General features: G+C 34.8%; 1 pseudogene; it reads left to right on the top strand.

Moving 5' to 3' along the window:
* Window positions 1-18,314: 18,314 nt before the first annotated feature.
* LOC112917463 (myosin regulatory light chain 12B pseudogene) lies at window positions 18,315-18,975 on the top strand (annotated as a pseudogene).
* Window positions 18,976-20,507: the final 1,532 nt, after the last annotated feature.

A 20,507-nucleotide genomic window follows, 5' to 3' on the forward strand; every position in this document is an offset into this window, starting at 1 on the left:
ATGTATGTTTTCATTTCCTTTGGATAGATATCTAGCAGAATTGTTGGGTCACATGGTAATTCTATATTTAACATTTTGAAGAATTTCCAGTTGTTTATCAGAATGTATCATTTTACATAGCCAACAGCAATATACAAGGGTTCAATTTCTCTACATACTTGCCAACACTTGTTATTGTCTGACTTTTAATGAACATTCTAGTGGATGTGAAGTGATTTTGAAACCTGCATTTCCCTAATGATTAATAATATCAAGCATCATTTTCTGAGCTTATTAGCCACTTGTACATCTTTGGAGAAATGTCTATTCAAAACATTTGCTTAGTTTTAACTTGCTTTATTATTAAGTTATAAGAGTTCTTTATATATTCTGAATAAAACTCCTATCAGATATTTGATTTGCAAATATTGTCTTCCATTATGTGGATTTTTTTAATGACTTCTCATTTTCTTGTTGACATTCTTTGAAGAGCAAAGGTTTTCAAATTTTATTAAGCCCAAATTAGCAATCTTCTCTTATATCACTTGTGCTTTTGGTGTCATTATGTAATAAATTGCTATCTCATTTAAGATTATGAAGATTTACTGCTGTGTTTTATCTAAGAGTTTTATCATTTCAGCTCTTACATTTAGGTCTATGACCCATTTTGAGTTAATATTTCAGTATTCTGTGAGGTAGGGTTCCAAATTCATTATTCTCCATATAGATAGCCTTTCCCCAGCACCATTTGTTAGGAAGACTTTTCTTTCCCCCATTGAATTGTATTGGCCTTTTCTATAATATTATGTAATGATAAAGTTAAAAGTCAATAAGAAATGTTTATGCACATAGCTTATGCACATAGCACATAGGCCAACTATAAAAATAGAAAAATTTTAAGGAATACATATGTGTGTGTATATACTGAATGTTTTAGGAAAGGAAATACATACCCAGATACATACTATGTAAATGAAGACAATGATAGCAAAATATTGGCTAGAAATATTTTGGGGTTTTTTTTCCTGTGATTGGGTGAATAGAAAAGCTACTGAGAAATTGCCTGGCATACTAAAAGAAAATTATTTTGTCAAAATAAGACCAGATTACAGAAAAAAATGGAAGACCCATAAAAAAATGAGGGAAGACAAGACTCCCATCTTTGGTGAGAGTTTGAGAACCAGAGCTGATAGACCAAGATCTATCCTTTCCTAAGTCAAACTACACTCAGTTGAGGGGATACAAACCTTAAGTATGTCAACCCAAATGGATCTGACTCACTAATAATGCTCCATTGGTGCTTCTGATCCATTCACTACTAATCCATTCACTTACCACTGAACCCAGGAAAACTGTACAGATTTGTAATATCTAATATTAGTTATCAAAATCTGAATCCTTCAAGCCACAAATCAGCTAAAACAGTCGTGAGTTCCCACCCTTTCACAACTTCCTTTTCTGACATTAATTCTCTGAACAAACAGAAGTGGTAAGATTTTTTTTTTTTGTAAGATCTTTTAAAGACTCCTTTTGTCCTTGTTCACTAAGAAATCTTGGTACAAAACTCTCAGTTAAAAAGAAAAAAAAATTAAGAACCTTGGAGTTTTTTAAAGCAAAATGCAAAATAATCTCTAAGAGCATTATCTTACCCCTGTCTGCATTAAAATTCATCTATCTCTTGTAGATCCACTTGAACAGCCCTATAAGCTCTCTTTCACCTATTTCCATCTGCTTGACTCTTCCAATTTTACAATTTTTGTAAACATAAAGACTACATGACTTTGGAATTCCAAGAAAGATTTTCACTAACAACTGCCCTACCAGTAATGAGACAAACTGATTGGGGCCTGGATAGAGGAGAAAACTATAAAATTACTTTGGGGGACAGTTGGTAACATTTTTAATATAGACTTCTACTAGATAATTTTATTGTAACCAATCTTAAATTTCTGGATGAGATCATTATGTTGTACTCATGTGGGAAAATATCTTTTTTCTTAGGAGATAAATGCTAAAGTATTTAAGAGTGAAGTGTCGTGATGTGTATAACTTACTTTTTAGTTCCAAAAAAATAAATCACACACACACACACACACACAAGTATGGCAAATGTGCAAAAGGTTTGGAGAGCATATGACTGAATCTAATTCAAGGTTTCTTAACATTGGGACTTTGGCATTGTTTTAATTCTTTATTATAGAAGGCTAACCTATGAATTGTAGGATGTTTAGCAGCATATCTGGCTTCTTTGTACCACCTGCCAGTAACACCCTCAACTGTGAAACCAAAAATGTTTCAAGACATTGTCAAATATCACCTGAGGGCAAAATCTCTCCCATTTGAGAACCACTAATCTAGAGAAATACATTTAAGGGTATGCAAATAAAGATACTTTTCTTTCAGGGTGCCTGGGTGGCTCATCAGGTTAAGCATCTGCCTTTGGCTCAGATCATGCTCCCAGAGTCCCAGAGTCCTGAGATCAAGCCCCATGTCAGGCTCCCTGTTAAGTGGAGAGCCCCCCCACCCCCTGCTCATGTTCTCTCTCTCACTTAAAAATAAATAAATAAAATCTTTTTTAAAAAAAGATACTTTTCTTTCAACCTACAGAGTGTAGATTACAGAGTGTAGATTAAAGGTTTTTCAAAATAAAAAGACATATAATAATATGATAATATATAATGTTATTTATATTAATAATATTACTGATTAGTGATTAATTGATAACTTACAAAACTGATTCTGGCACCAAATTTTGATGACTTTTGTTTTTTACACTTTTAAAACTCCAAAGCCCTGAAAAGTTATATGCATACGTATATGTTGCGTATATGCATATATACATATTGCAACATTATTTGCAATAGCCAAGGTATGGAAGCAACCCAAGTGTCCATCCATAGATGAATGGATAAAGAAGATATGGTACACAATGGAATATTACTCAGCCATAAAAAAGAATGAGATCTTGCCATTTGCAACAACATAGATGGACTTAGAAGGTATTAAACTAAGTGAAATAAATCAGAGAGAGAGAAAAAAATACTATATGACTTCACTTATACGTGGAATCTAAAAAAACAAATGAACAAACAAGCAAAAAGCAGAAACAGACCCATAAATACAGAGAACAAACTGATGGTTGCCAGAGGGGAGTGTGGGAGTGAATGGGCAAAATGGGTGAAGGGGAGTGGGAGGTAGAGGTTTCCAGTTAGGGAATGAGTAAACTGAATCACTATGTGGTACACCTGAAACTAATGTAACACTGTGTGTCAACTACATTTCAATTAAAAAAATAATAATAATAAATAATAATAATAATAATATTAAAAGACCAAATCTCTTGAAGAACTTAATTCATGAACTTCTCTAAGACTTTACTTGACTCTGTACCTGAAGTATAAACTCTTTACTGAGCCCCTGTGCACTTGAGCCATAGAGAACCCACACAATAGGATAAAAAGAGAAGTAACCTTCTCTGGACACATACTATATGGCAGATATCACTTTATATCACTTCCTAAAAATTACTGTTAGAGGTGATTCCATTTGTATACATGAAGAAATGGAAGATGAGGAAGGATGGATATGAAAGTGAGCAAGGATCAGAGCGCAGAATGAGACCTCAATTTCAATCTTTACTGGATTGAGGAAATGTGCTGCTCTCTGGCCTGTCTCTGCTCTAATACCAACACAAATACAACTGTGATTTCGTCATCTCTTCTATTTTCTCTCTGTGCCCCCTCATCTCTTGCTTTACTCTTGCTTTACTGTCTTGGCTATTGCTTTACTGTCATGTCCCTCTTGACTGTTTCATATAATCTATTCTCTCTCCTTCTCCTTTTCCTCTCTCCTTCCTACCCTTCTGTTTGGCTTTTTCTCCTACTGACCACACCTTCAGGAAATTACCTTCTGTACCTTCCTCCCAACAAACACAGGCTAAAAAAAATAATGCTCTTTAAGAGAAATGCTGGTGCTAGTTGCTAGTACTTTTTTTACTTTAGCATACCTGGAAGTTGTCTAACATCTTTTCTTTCAACTTCCTAGTAGATCTAATTTTTTTCTAAATAAAGTATTAGGAAAATATTAATGTTTTGCACATAGTAAGCACTTAATAAATGTCAGATGCTGCACTGTTGTTGCTCTTATTTAAAAGCATCAAATTTTCCACCAGGAGTTTCTTTAAACATGAAGAAAGCAAATACAGTACAGTTCTGGTAATCACACAATGAAGTTTTCAATTCGACTTAGAATATCATTTGATTAACTGCTACTTGGTACTTTAAGTTTTGCATTTTGGCAGATAATTTTGAAATTGATTTACCCTTTGAAGTCTAATACCATAATGTAAGACTAGATTTTTTAAAATACCTGTTCATTGGAGACAAAGACCAAATTGTTTAAAATGTCTTTCTTTCTTTTACTAGTTTCAAATCATTCATCTCACCCAACCTGCTCCTTCTCCATTCCCCATTCTCCTTCACACACTTTATTTTACTTTCATTTACCAAGACATTAAAAATTATGTCAGTATGAGAAGGCAAAGGGAAAACAGAGCAGAAACTTTTCCTCACTTGATTTAAACTTCAAACAACATTAGGATTCTCTAGAGGTGCCTGGGTGGCTCAGTCTGTTAAAAATCTGCCTTCAGCTCAGGTCATGATCCCAGGGTCCTGGGATGGAGCCCTCCGTCAGGCTCCCTGTTCAGCACAGAGTCTGCTTCTCCCTCTTCCTCTGCTTGGCCCACCCCACCCCCACCACTTTTGTGTTCTCTCTCTCTCTCTCTCTCAAATAAATAAAGTCTTTTTAAAAATTAGGACTCTCTAAAGAGAGAAGGAAATGGGACTCCAGAGGAAACTATCTAGAGGTCCAAAAGCAATGACTAAAGAAAGACGGGATTCCATTTTGGGGCAAAAGAAATAACTTCAATCTTGGACCTCAACTTTCTTTTCCAGGCAGTCTACACATTGTATAAAAATCTTCTAAAAAAAAAAAGAATCTTCTCATAATCGATTTGGGTCCACCAGGATGCAGGATGCACTAGACTAGAATTGCCAAAGGGGTATTTCTTTCTAATGGTATGTGCACACATATTAATTTATCAGAGTAGAAAAGGCAGAAGAGGGACTTAAAGGAAACTAACATTGTAGTTTGAGAGGGGTAGGAAAGGGTGGAGAGAGCATAAGAAGAGAAGGAAGAACGTGTCAAGAGAATTGGCCTGTATGAGAAACCAAGGGTTAGGGAGAGAAGGGGGTGCAATGGGGTAAATGTCCAAAACCATGATGAAAACAATCCTTTACAAGAGACGGCGCAGAGGCAAAATGTTTTTTCACACTATGATGTCCCAGCGTGTTTGTGAGTACTCTTTGCACATCACACAATTGTACATCCAAACTGTTTTCCCAGACTCTGGTAATTCAAGGCAAGGACAAACAATTGGAATTCCTGTCAAATTGGTGGGCTGGAAGTTGGAGTCATGGAGACATCTTTCTTCCCTGGAAATCATTCACAGTTCAGTGGAAAGAACACAGTAGAACTGCATTCCTGTCTCACATTTGCCATGTTCCCACTGGGAGCTACCAGAGCATTCACTGAACCTCAGATTACTCTCGAGATTGCAGATTATATACATCAAGATTTATTGTGATGTACAAATAGGAGAATGGTATAAAAGTGGTTTGCAAGCTTTAAAATGTTACAGATACTAGATTATCATACATATACATCACCTGCTAGGATTTAGCACAAAACAGGCATTGCTGCATTTCTGCTCTGGCAGAAATTTCTCTATGTTCCTGCCTGAGTGAAATTTTCATACTTCATAGTTGTTCTGAACATCATCAAGAAAAAAATGAAGAAAAAAAGAGGAAGAAAATAGATAGTTGAATGCCAAAAACATCCCCAAAGTAAATAGTCATTCTCTTGAAATAGGGAGAAAACAGCATTTTACTATTTAAAACTCTAGGTAGTTTCACTCTTTAGGGAAAGATAAGCAAGCTGTAAAATATCTGCCCTGGCAACAGATTCATGAATCACAACAATTACCTGTTTCTTTTGGATATTGGATCTGTTAATTATCCACCAAAGTTTAGATTGGACAGCTGCTACCTGACTTCATTTAGTATCCAATGTGGAATGCTTTTGGCAGAGAATTGGATTCTCTTTTCCCATCAGGAAAATGGGAAATGAATTGGAAGACTTTTCTAAGAATTGGTAAAACATAAAAAAAAAAAAAACAAAACAAAAAAAAACAACGACAACAACAAAACCCCCTCTAGCTCTAGGTGTTTAAATCTTGGATTAACTATTGAGGGTTCAATCACTGGGTCAAGAGAAAGTGCCACTATATAAGTGGATGATTAGTTAAAGTAGATTAAATATGGGAGAAGTGATCAGTGAGAACTAGAAACGCTAGTAAGTTAAAAGAATAACTTGTGTGATTTGAAAATCTGTATTTAATTTTGTCTTACAGATGAGAGGAGACATCTGGAACTTTGGGTGTTGAAATTTCCAGTAGCATCTGTTCATCCTTAGTCTTACCCCTTAAATCAGAGGAAAACTATATCATATTACAGATATCTGGGTAGAATAGTAGATGAAAATATGGCATGCTCCATTTAACATGCAAGTGTAAAATAATGCTATAGTAATTGTCTAATTTTAGTTCTCAATTCTATTCCTAATCACTAATTAAAATATGATTAATAAATGCTTTCATTTCTATAAAATTTATTATGATGATTTATGGAAGTATCAAATATAAAACCTAAGTTTTCTATTTCTGTTTTTACTCAAGTAATTAACAACTAGGAAAAGCTAAGTAACTTGGAGATTTGAGTCAGCAAATGCCCAACAGCCTGTGCAGAAATTAGACTACCTAAATTTTTTAAGTCCTGAAAATATTTAGCATAATTAAACCAGACAAACCACCTAAAGCAAAAATGGGGAGAAGTTTATAAAACAATTGTGAGAGAATACTCAAGGCATGTCTCAGTTATGAAATTTCACTTACCATTAGTGGAAAATGTTGATTTCCCTTAACAGAAAAAAGAAATCTTGTCCGTGGATGCCCAAACAACCAGTTGATCTGTATCTTAATGAATCCTAGTAAATCTTCTGCAAGAAAAAAAGAAACTTCGTGGCAAATAGGTCTTGCACCATACAGACAACTGGACAAAGACAAATTAGAAGATGCTCCAGCTACTGGGTACAAACTGGCAAAACAACAGAAACATCAGATCAAGATTATCAGAGTAATTCTTCCTTTCTTTCTTCATCCCTCCCTCCCTCCTCTTTTCTTCTTTCTTAATTTCACTACATTTTTTCCTCTATGTTTTGACATTTTTAAAGTTAATTTTACAGGTTTTTTTTATTTCAAGGAACAGTTTTCAACCAAGTATAGAATTTTAGTTAACTTAGTTAATTTAATTTTAGTTAATTTTTTTCACATTTATTTATTTATTTACTTATTTTTCAGTAATCTCCATGCCCAATGTGGGGCTTGAACTCACAACTCAAGATCAAGATTCACATGCTCTACCATCTGAGCCAACTTGGCACTCCTTAGTTCTTTCATTTTTAAAGAGTCCCTCTCATTCATTTCATTATTGAAGAATCAGAGAGGGCCCCACTCTACTAGCTTGTTACAAAGCATAATGAATCCATGCGATAATTGCAGTTGAGTTGTTTGATTTTGTTTTTTTTTTTAGAAAATTTTGTATATATATATATATATATATATATATAAGTTTAAACTTTTTTTGATGGATTTCTAACAGGATTAACAACACAAAGGTGTTTAAAGTAAAGACTATCTCTCTTCTCCACCTTATTCTACTCTCCATCCCACCTCCTTCAGGTATCCAATGTCACTAAACTTGTATGGCCTCCTCAAGTATATACATATTACACATACACAGAAATATACATATACAAAAGATTTGTTTGTATCTTCTCTGTTTTTGCCCAATATTGATTCATAATTCATACACTTTGTACTCTTTCTCCACTATTCGTTTCATTTGACAGCCTACATAGGCAGCCCTACAAGTATGTGTTTACATAACCATACATTTTTAAAATTTATTCATATATATAAATATATAATTTTATATTAAAGGGTAAAAATCATATGTGTTGGAAAGTTTTCAAATTTTGCCTTTTTTTTGCTCTTCTGTTTCCTTTTTTAATTGTTTTTGTTGCTGTTTGCCTCCTACCTGCTCTCCCTCTCTTCCCTGAGGGCATCAATTTCAACACATACATACAAACACACACACACAAATCTGTTTTGTGGATTTCTACTTCTTATAATCATACAATATAAACATACATACACAAAATGGCAAGTATCCTTTTCTCTCTCCTTCCATCGCAGAAAAACACACACACACTCAATTTACCAGAAAATCACTGATCTTGATACCCCAGTGTTAAGTATATTATTTTCGAAAAATTAAAAACAGGACTTCATACGAAGTTAGAACATATCAAAGATTTGTCTAATTCATTAATGAGAGAATCAGCAAGATGATAAAGCTGCTTTAAAAATAGAATTAAAGGGGCAACATGGTGGCTCACTTGGTTGAGCATCTGAATCTTGGTTTCAGCTCAGGTCATGATTTCAGGGTTGTGAGATGGAGCCCCACATCAGGCTCCCCACTCAGCAGGGAGTCTGCTTGAGATTCTCTGTTTCCCTCTCCCTCTACCTCTTCCCCCACTCATTCTCTTTCTAAGTAGATAAATTTTTTAAAATATAAAAATTTAAAAATTAAAATAGAATTTTAAAAATAAAGTTCTAAACAATCATTAGGAAAGGGATGTTAAAATGAATTTGCTGAGTTAAAAGGCAAGTATCTTGCTAAGAAAAAAAAAAAAAAAAAAAAAAAAACCTTTGGTGTATCCTTTCCCTGGCAGAAATCATAAATCATTTGCTTCTAATAGAACCAAAATTTGCAAGTTAACCAGTAACTTCACAGTGTCTGTGTCCTAATCAATAGTAATTAGTAAGTAAAACAAAAGTACATCCCCTTGCCTGAGCTTATGAGGCAATGCTTCAGTATGACATTGAAAGGACACACAATCATCTTTTTGCCTTATTTCCTGGTTTTGAATAATTTTTCTTAACACCAGGCTGACATCAGTAGGCTATGGAACTGTGCCAAGCTTGAGTCACACCCTAAGAAAATTTAGAGATTCCTCCGGATGACCACTACATTGTGTTCCTCCTCCTTTTCGTCATGATGACATCCCCAGACCTGTCTTTGGGACCACTTAATTAAATAAAAGCAAAACCCTTGCTGGTCCCCATTAAGACCATGAGCTTTTCTGTCACCCTTAGCAGACATGAAAACTAATTGCTCTAAATCTTTCACATAAAAAGGTCTTCCTGTAACAGATGAGTTTATTACTACTGCAAATAAATTTAATCGTTGTAATGATCTAAAAAATCAGTGCTAATTAGCACTTCTCACTGACCAACATAAAAGAACTTTCTGGTATGTAGTTTATATTTCAAAGTTGCACTAACCCACTTCATTTTTAAAGCAAGGAATGCATGTTCAGACTATTTTAATGTATAAATTTAATGGTTTTTCTTGTTTTCACTTTCTTAGCTACACTAGAAGGATAGATAAAATATTTCTTCTCACTTCCCTGCCCTTGAAAAGAGGTGGTTTTTTGGTTGCTAATGATTTGGACATATGTTTAATGAAAATTAACAATTGATTGTGAAAGATTAGAAGAAATGGCAGTTTCAGGTGAAAGAGGTAGGGAAAAGAAATGCCTCTGCTAGAAGGGAATTAAGTATCACAGTGCCCCTTGCAAGCAGCCACCTCAGAGTAGGTAATAGCATAGTTTACCTAAGCTACCTAAACTAAGGTTTCCAGCTTTGGAAAAATTTCACTCACCTGAACAAAGGTGCAGAAGCAGACAGCTTCCCAACTGTAAAAGACACTACCCATTTGAACAATGAGAATTCTGCAGCTACTCACACTGGAAATCAAAGATCCTTCTGGGTTCTAGCTATTACATAAACCTTCTGAATTCTGATGCAACTCTAGAAGAAAGAAGGGGAAAAGATATATGAGGAGAGGAAAGGGAGCACCTGGGTGGGTGGCTCAGTCAGTTAAGTGGTTGCCTTCAGCTCAGGTCATGATCCCACAGTCCTGGGATCAAGTCCCATAGGGAACCTGTTTCTGCCCCTTCCCCTCATTTATGCTTGTTCTCTCTCTCTCTCTCTCTCTATCATAAATAAATGATAGATAGAAGATAGACAGATAGATAGATAGATAGATAGATAGATAGATAGATAGATATAATAAAAGAGAGGATAGCTAAGGAAAAGTAGAAGACTCAAGTAATAGCTAAGACAAAATGTCCTATCTGCCCTATAGGATAGAGTATCAAATTCCTCAATTAAATTGTGTTAAGAGGTGATATTTTTTTGCATATGTGAGTTTACTGAGATTCAACACTGTCCTATTTATCCAGGTGAAGATGCTGGCCCCCAATACTGAACCCCCATTGTCACCGCTAACTAATTGGAGACAACCTCATAATTTCATTCTTTGGTCCCAAATCTCATCTTCCAGAAATATTTAAGTAGTGAGAGAGATAAATGAGGATTTTTCCTGTGAGATCCATTATCACAGATGGGGGGTGGGGTGGAGGATGGGGAGAAAAAGCATGATTGAGTGGAATAGAGCCAGATTAGAAGTCAGGGGACTAGGGATCCCTGGGTGGCGCAGCGGTTTGGCGCCTTCCGTTGGCCCAGGGCGCGATCCTGGAGACCCGGGATCGAATCCCACGTCGGGCTCCCGGTGCATGGAGCCTGCTTCTCCTCCCTGTGCCTGTGTCTCTGCCTCTCTCTCTCTGTGACTATCATAAATAAAATAAAATAAAATTCTAAAAAAAAAAAAAAAAAAAGAAGTCAGGGGACTAGATGCTATGTGCAAATTTGGACAAGTGACAACTTATTTGTTACTAATAGAATATCTCTTCTGGCTTTAGACTTACATGTGTCTCTTCCTCTCTCACTAATCATTGGACCATCTATTGGGCATAGCTTCTCAGGATTTCCTCAAGTTATTGGATATGATTATTGGTTGGGAAACTCCACTGCAGCAATTTTGTTGCTACCCCCAAAGGAGTCTTGAAGTTTTGAATTTCTCACCAGATTGAGGAGGGGTGAATAGATAGGTTTCCCTAAAATTTTAATAAAGTCCCTACTCTCCTACCATTCCTAGAGGCTCCAATATTAGAAAAGGGGAATTCTGTGTACATTTTTCACAGGCTTTTTACCTAGAGTTATAAGAGACTCTAGTTGTTAGATGAAACTCTGCTACCTAGAACAGAAGAAGAGGTCAGAATAATATACCTAAAGATGATAAGTAATAGTAATGTAATCAATAAAAATTATTGAGTATTTATCAAATGCCACAAATATATTGAGAGCTTTATAAGCATTATTTAATTATTGAAAGAACTCTATAAAGCATATTCTTTTACCAACCCTACTTTATAAATAGAAAACTGAGAGGATGCAAGGATATGAACACAGTCTTATGGCTCATAACTAGCAACTGGCAGAGTCAGGCCTCAAACATGATTTATTATTTTACACTATAGTATATATACATAATTTCTTATTAAATTATATAGCACAAAAAAGTAAGTATGGTTAGGCTTAGACAGAAGGAAATGTAAAGGAGATTTTGAAGAAAAAACAGCTCATTCAACAGTTGACAGCATAAATCACAAATGGGAAAGATAAAAACTCTGAACATTTATTATTTATAGGACTCTCACCCTTCTAATGAAATTGGATCCTTAAGAGGGTTTATGGTTTGCTCAAATCTAAGTCATTCTTCATAAAATAATCATTCTCAATGTGAAGATAAAGTTCAGTGACATGTATAGGAAACTTATTGTAGGAGAAGCTAAGACAACAGCATTGCTGTAAGAAGCAAGAATTTGTATATATAGAGAGATTATATTGAAGGTTTCTCCTGAGATCAATCAGTCAAGGGCAGAAAAGAAAATTAAGCTGAACAGAAGTGTCTACCAAGCAATGTTAATAAATTCCTGAATGTAGATCTTTGTCTCAGCTCATCTATGAAATATGTGAATCTGAAACTATTAGTCAATACTTTTGTAACTGGGAATTGATTTTTTTATATGTGACAACAAATAACTGAGTTTTTTCTCAAAAGGGAAGGGAGTGAGATGGTCCCTGTGGTATCTCCTGCTATGTTCAAATTAAAATATAATAAGACAAATTAGGATGAGAGATCTAAGACACCACAGCACACAAGAAAACTGGCATAAAGAGAAAAATTTGACAAACACTTCTCCACAGAGTTATTAAATTTCACAAATGATTTAAATAAATGAAGAGATATACCATGTTCATGAATTAAATGACTTAACAGAGTAAAATTTTCAATTCCCCTGAAATAAATCTACCTAAAATCATACCTATAGAATGTTTTTTATAGAAATTCTCTTGCTTAAGAATTCAACAAATTCTATATTTTAATATGGATTAAAATTTTATGATTAGCTGATTCAACTTTTTAAAAAATCAAATAAGATGTTAAAAATTTCCCCGCAAGATATTAAAACAGATATGACCACAAATCCATAACAAAAATAATATGGTAATTTACAGCAAAAATACAACAGTAAAAATGAACACAAAACATAGAAATAGACACAGGAATATATGGGAATTTGAAATGTGATTGAGGTGATAATACCAGTGATAAGAAAAGCTAGGTTGTAAATGATATTGGAAAAACAGGTTTGCCATTTAGAGAAAAATAAAATTAAACTACATTGCATCACATGAAAACAGAATTCCAAGTGAATTAAATATCTAAGTGAGCAGGTAAAAGTAAGAAGCCAACAGAATAAAGTATAGGAAAATCTCTCTATGATGTATTACTTTTTCCTATTGCTGCTGTAACAAATAACTACAAACTTAATAATTTAAACAATACGTATTTATTTTCTTATGGCACTATGGATCGGAAGTCCATCATAGGTCTTATGTTAAGGTTTTGGCAAGGTTGCATCCATTTCTAGCAGCTCTAGGGAAAAATCATTTATGTTGTCTTTCCCAGCTTCTAGAGGCAACCCATCTTCAACTATCTTTTCAAAGCCAGCAATGTAGCATTTCCCTTACCCTGCCTCTGTTTTCACATCTCTTTCTCCCTAACAAACTACAGCCAAGAAAAGCTCTCTACTATAAAGAATTCACATGAAATGGCAGGACACATGCACCCCAATGTTTATAGCAGCAATGTCCACAATAGTCAAACTGTGGAAGGAGCCTCGGTGTCCACTGAAATATGAATAGATAAAGAAGATGTGGTATATGTATATAATGGAATATTACTCAGCCATTAGAAATGACAAATACCCACCATTTGCTTCAACATGGATAGAACTGGAGGGTATTATGCTGAGTTGAAGTAAGTCAATTGGAGGACAAACATTATATAGTCTCATTTATTTGGGAAATATAAAAAAACAGTAAAAGGGAATAAAGGGGAAGGGAGAGAAAATAAGTGGGAAATATCAGTGAGGGTGATGGAACATGAGAGACTCCTAACTCTGGGAAACGAACAAGGGGTAGTGAAAAGGGAGGTGGGCAGGGGGTTGGGTGACTGGGTGACGGGCACTGAGGGGGGCATTTGATGGAATGAGCACTGGGTGGTATACTATATGTTGGCAAATCGAACTCCAATAAAAACATATACAAAATAAAATAAAATTTAATTAAAATAAAATAAAATAAAATAAAATAAAATAAAATAAGATTCATATGATTAGATCAGGCTCTTCTGGATAAATCAGAATAATGTCCTGCATTTCAAGGACCTAAATCTTAAATATATATGCAAAGTCCTTTCCATCACACAAGGTAACATTAACATGATCCAGGGATTAGGACATGGACATCTTTGGAGGACCATTATTTTACCTGTCATAATGACCTAGGAGAATATTTTTAAAATTAGGCAAGGAAAAAAACTTTAAAAAGTACAAATCATAAGGTTAAAACTAAATGGATTTGACTACAGCAACCTTAAGGACTTCTGTTCAATGAAACAAAGTTAGCAGACAAATGACAGACTGCAAATATTTGCAAAGTCAAAACCTGGGAAAAGGTTAGTACATTAGTACTTTCTAGAGTATACAAGGGATCTTACCTTATTAATAATTACTTTAACTGTAAATGGGCTAAACACTCCAACAAAAAGTGTTCAAGTTTGGCAGAGAGTTTTATTTGTTAGATAAATAGATGATAGATAGATAGATAGATAGATAGATAGATAGATAGATAGATATAGATAGATGGATAGATATAGATAGATGATAGATAGATGATAGATAGATAGATAGATAGATAGATAGATAGATAGATAGATAATAGATTGATATAGATAGATGACAGACATTTATCATGAGCCAGACATTGCTAAGAATGAAATGATCAGTCCTCTCATACATAACAATTTTTTTACATGCATAAGTTATTTTGTACTAATATAAATGAAACAAAAGTTGTTTTTTCAGAAAGATGAAAAGCAATCAAGGAACTTCTTTTTTTTTTTTTAAGCTCTATTGTCCCTTGAATTTTTTTAAGCTCACCTAGGGTCTAAACATCACAATAGCTTTAATGGCGTCCCATGGCTACACAGGTACTTATCTATGCCCAGTTAGACACAAAACAACCTAACAGATTAAAGGGGAATGGAGGGATGGCTGGATGGCTCAGCAGTTGAGTGTCTGCCTCAGGCTCAAGGCATGATCCCAGGGTTGCATCCAGCTCATTCTCCCCCTATATCTCTACCTCTCTCTGTGTCTTTCATGAATAAATAAATAAAACTTTAAAAAATAATAAAGGGGAATGGATTTTACAATTTTAAAATGTGAAATATATATGAGTTGGATTAATTTTATAAATTGTGATAGTTAACAGAGACAATTCCAAATAGTTACATGAGTGGTTCTGAAGTTTCTGTTATATGGCAATAGTACATAGAAATTTTATATAAATGTAGTTTACCTAGCCTCATCCTGAGAAATTCCAATTCAGAAATTTTGAGTCTTGACTAGAATTCTGTATTTTTCACAGGCTCCAAAGATTATTATGAGTTGGCAAATATCGAGGTTTGAAATACTCTGTTTGGTTATCAGCTTTTTTTTAAAGAAAAGATTCTATTTATTTATTCATGAGAGACAGAGAGAGAGAGAGAGGCAGAGACACAGGCAGAGGAAGAAGCAGGCTCCATGCGGGAAGCCCGACATGGGACTCGATCCTGGGTTTCCAGGATCAGGACCTGGGCTGAAGGCAGCACTAAACCGCTAAGCCACCTGGGCTGCCCTGGTTATCAACTTTTGCATTAAAATTGGTGCAGAGTCAGTGTATACTTTATTAATGTTATTGACAATGATGGCTTGTTTATTCATATATACAGACTGTACTTTCTCATTTAGTGAATTAAGGTTCTCGTTTATCTCTGAAATTCTCAGAAGGCAGATAACTTTATTTGGATGACTTTCCTAAGCATTTTTCATTTCTTTTTTTTTTTTTCTATAGGCAAGGCTCACACATACACTATCTCCATGGGACAAAGGTGCTACTCAATATTAGAAAACATTAACTTGAAAAGCAAAAGCAGTATCTTGTGGTTGACAGTTGTTGCAAATCTTGATCTTTATGAATTTATTTATTCTTTGAATTTGTAATAAAAGATAATGGTCTTAGGTATACTTATGGGAACATCATAAGTTTAAATTTATTTTTATTATTTTTTAAAGACTGTATTTATTTCAAAGAGTGAGAGAGACAGAACACGCATGAGCAGGGGGGAGAGGCAGAGGGAGAAGCAGACTCCTTGCTAAGCACAGAGATCCAATGTGGGACTCAATCCCAGGACACAGAGATCATGATGAGCTGAAGCCAGATGCTTAATCAACTGAGCCACCCAGGAGCCTATTTATATTATTATTTTAATTTTAATTGTTGATATAACTGTAAATTCACATGCATCTTTAAGAAATTACACAGCAAGATCCTGAATGCACTTTATCCAGTTTCCCTTAATGGTAATATCTTACAAAATTATAGAGCACATTGCAATCAGGAATTTGATATTGGTGTGATCCATTGGTCTTCAGATTTCCCTAGTTTTACTTGTATTCATTTGTGGCTATGTCACTGTATTTATTTTTTTTCCAAGTTTTTACTTAAATTCCAGTCAGTTAAGACACAGTGTAATATTAGTTTCAGGTATAGGACCTCGTGATTCATCACTTATATATAACACCCACTGCTCATCACAAGTGCACTCCTGATAAGTTTTACATCACCCACTTAATACCCATCTCCCTGCCCACCTTCCCTCCAGTAATTTTCAGTTTGTTCCCTATAGGTAAAAGTCTGTTTCATGGTTTGTCTCTCTCTTTTCTTCCCCCTACGTTCATCTGTTTTATTTCTTAAATTCCACATATGGGTGAAATCATGTGGGATTTGTCTTTTTCTGATTCACTTATTTTGGTTAGCATAATACACTCTAGTTCCATCCATGTCATTTTAAATGGCAAGATTTCATTCTTTTTTTTGGCTAATATTCCATTGTATGTGTATATCACTTCTTTTTAAATCCATTAATCAGTTGACGGACATTTGGCTTCTTTCCATAATTTGGCTATTGTTGGTAATGTTGCTATAAACATCAAGGTGCATGTTTTCCTTTGAATCAGTATTTTTTATCCTTTGGGTAACTATCTAGTAGTGCAATTGCTGAATTATAGGGTAGTTTTATTTTTAACCATTTGAGTAACCTCTATACTGCTTTTCCAGAGTGGGGCAGAATGAATTTTAAAAAGTCCAACTACAACTATCTGCAAGAGACATGCAAAGCAAAAGGTGCAAAAAGTTGTATCATAAAAGTAATAACCAAAGATAGCTGGAGTGGTATACTAATATAAAAAAATCAATTTTAAGGCAAAAGTTGTACTAGAAACAAAGAAGGACGTTTTTTAATAATAAAGTGGTCTGTCATTCAAGAAGATAAAGTACTCATAGGCATAACAGCACCCCAAAACCACATGAAGCAAAACTGACAAAACCAAAGTAAAAAATGGACAATTTGACAATAAAAGAGAATTCAATACCCATCATGCAATATCAGTCAGATGATCAACAAGGAAATAGATAACTTGAAAACACTATCAACCAACTGGACCTAAAGAAGCATCCATAAACACTTCATTTGTTGTTAGTAAGTTACACACATTTCTCAAGTGCCTTTGGAACAGTTTCCAAAATTGACCACCATAGGCCATAAAAGAAATATCAGCAAATTTAAAAGATTGGAAGTATACAAAATATATACTAGCCACATGGAATTAAATTAGAAATCAGTAAGAAGGAAATTTTAGGAATTCATAAACATGTAAAATTAATACATTTATAAATAAAACTATGGATGAAAAAAGAAATCACAAGGAAAATTAGAAAATACAATAAGGTAGGTACATGTGCCAAAAAGACAACATATAAACACTTAGGGGATGCAGCTAAAACAGTACCGAAAGGGAAATTTATAGCTATAAGCCCCTATATTAAAAAATAAAAGGGGGATCCCTGGGTGGCGCAGTGGTTTGGCGCCTGCCTTTGGCCCAGGGCGCGATCCTGGAGACCCGGGATCGAATCCCACGTCGGGCTCCTGGTGCATGGAGCCTGCTTCTCCATCTGCCTGTGTCTCTGCCTCTCTCTCTCTCTCTCTCTCTCTGTGACTATCATAAATAAAATAAATAAATAAATAAATAAATAAATAAATAAATAAATAATAAAAAATAAAAGGATACTGGGGTACCTGGGTGGCTCAATTGTTAAAGCATCTGACTTTGGCTCAGGTCATGATCTCAGGGTCCTGAGATTGAGCTCTGCATCAGGTTCCACGCTCTGTGGGGAGTCTGCTTGCACCTCTGCCCCTCCCTGCCATGCTTTCTCACTCTCTTTCTCAAATAAATAAATAAAATCTTTAAAAAATAAAAGAGAATACAAATAAATGCTTTAACCATCCACCTTAAAAATCTAAAACAAAACAAAACGACAAACTAAATCCAAAGCAAGTAGAAGAAAGGAAATAATAAAATCTAGTGGAAATAGAAAATACAAAAATAATAGGAAAAAAAAACAACAAAACCAAGTGTTGGTTCTTTGAGGAAATAAATGCATTCACAAACCTTTAATTAAACTGTCCAAGATAGGCCCCTCGTGTCCCGCGCGGGCAGCGGGGCTCTGGTGTCGTGCATCGAGTTAAACAGCCATCATGTCGAGCAAAAAGGCAAAGACCAAGACCACCAAGAAGCGCCCCCAGCGTGCAACATCCAATATATTTGCTATGTCTGACCAGTCACAGATTCAGGAGTTCAAAGAGGCCTGCAAGATGATTGATCAAGAACAGAGATGATTTCATTGACAAGGAAGATTTGCACGATATGCTTGCTTCTCTAGGGAAGAATCCAACCGATGCATACCTTGAGGCCATGATGAATGAGGCTCCAGAGCCCTTTAATTTCACCATGTTCCTCACGATGTTTGGTGAGAAGTTAAATGGCACAGATCTGGAAGATGTCATCAGAAATGCGTTTGCTTGCTTTGATGAAGAAGCAACTGGCACCATCCAGGAAGAGTACCTGAGAGAGCTGCTGACAACCATGGGAGACCGGTTTATGGATGAGGAGGTGGATGAGCTGTACAGGGAAGCACCTATCGACAAGAAGGGGAATTTCAATTACATTGAGTTCACGCTCATCCTTATACATGGCATGGAGCAAAAGACAAAAATGATTGAAAGAACTTTAGCTAAAACCTTCCAGTTGCTTTGTCTTACTCTGTTTTATTTCTCAGACACTTTCCCCCACCCTCATAGACCTGTTGCATGCAACTTAGTTTCACAGCGTGGCCTCTTTTTTTGATCTATTTATTCTAGACCTTTCTGCCACTTAGCACTTGTATAATCAGACTGCAAATGGGGTTGAGGTTGTAAATTGTGCTGAAAAAGAGATTGCGAATAAAAATCAACAAATGTGAAAGCCCAGGAATATATATCCGGTATTTCTGGTTTTGCTGGATTTTTACATTTTTATAATAATAAAAACTATTTTGAAAAAAAAAACGGCCAAGATAAAAAGAGAGAAGATTAAAATTACTAAAATTGGTGTGGGGGGGAGGGGAGATGCATCACTAATCCTGACAGAAATTAAAATGATTATAAGAGAATACTATGAACAATTGAGTGTAAATAAATTAGATACCCTAGATGAAATGGCCAAATTTCTATGAAGAGACAAACTGCTGAAACTGACTCAAATAGAAACAGAAAATCTGGATAGACCTATAAGAAGTTAAGATAATAAACACATAACCAAAAACTTCCTTCAAAGTAGAGCACACAGATGGCTTCACTGGCAAATATTATCAAATGTTTAAAGAAAAATTAATACCAATTCTTCAGAAACTCTTCTGAAATATATAAATGTGGGAATACTCTCCAATTTATTCTATGAAGGCAGTGTTACCCTGATACTAAAACCACAAATGCATGTCACAAAAAAAACTATAGACCAATATCTCTTATGAATGAATACACATACAAAAATCCTCTGCAAAATGCTATCAAACAAAACCCAGAAACATTTAAAAAGGATTATACACCATGACCAACTGAGACTTATCCAAAGAATTCAAGGTTCAATTAACATAAAATAATAAAGTATATAATTTATCTTCTTAAGAGAATAAAGGGGGGGAAACATAAGATCATGCCAAAATATACAGAAAAAGCATGACAAAATCCAACAACCTTTCATGATAAAAATACTCAACAAAATAGGAATAGGAGAAAGCTCTGCCTGACAAAGACCATCTATGAAAAACCTATAATCAACATCAGATTTAATGGTGAATGATGGTTTTCCCCTTAATATCAGAAATAGGTAGTGCTGTGACCTCTTGATATTTCTACTTAGCATTGTATTGTAGTTCTAGAAAGGGAAATTAGACAATAAAAAGAAATACAGTGTATCCAGATTGGAAAAGAAGTAAAATTACCTCTATTTGCAGATGACATGATCTTGTATATAAATAATCCTAAAGAAAACTCACACAACTATTTGACCTAATAAATATACCATGTTTGTGGGTTTGAAGACTTAGTATTGATTAAGATAGCAATACTCCTCAAATAGTCAAAAACATCTTGACAGAGAACAATGAAAATGGAAGACTCTGCACTTTGCAAAACTCAATATAAAGCCACAGTAATCAAGATGGTGTGATACTGACAACAAGGATAGATATATAGCTCAATAGTAGAGAATTGAGAATCTAGAAATCAACCTTCATATTTATAATCAATTGATTTTTGACAAGGGTGCCAAGACAATTCAATGGGGAAACAACATTCTTTTCAACAAATGGTACTGAGACAAGTGGAATCTACATCCAA

This window comes from Vulpes vulpes, chromosome 8, assembly GCF_048418805.1.
Source record: "Vulpes vulpes isolate BD-2025 chromosome 8, VulVul3, whole genome shotgun sequence".
Lineage (NCBI taxonomy): Eukaryota > Metazoa > Chordata > Mammalia > Carnivora > Canidae > Vulpes > Vulpes vulpes.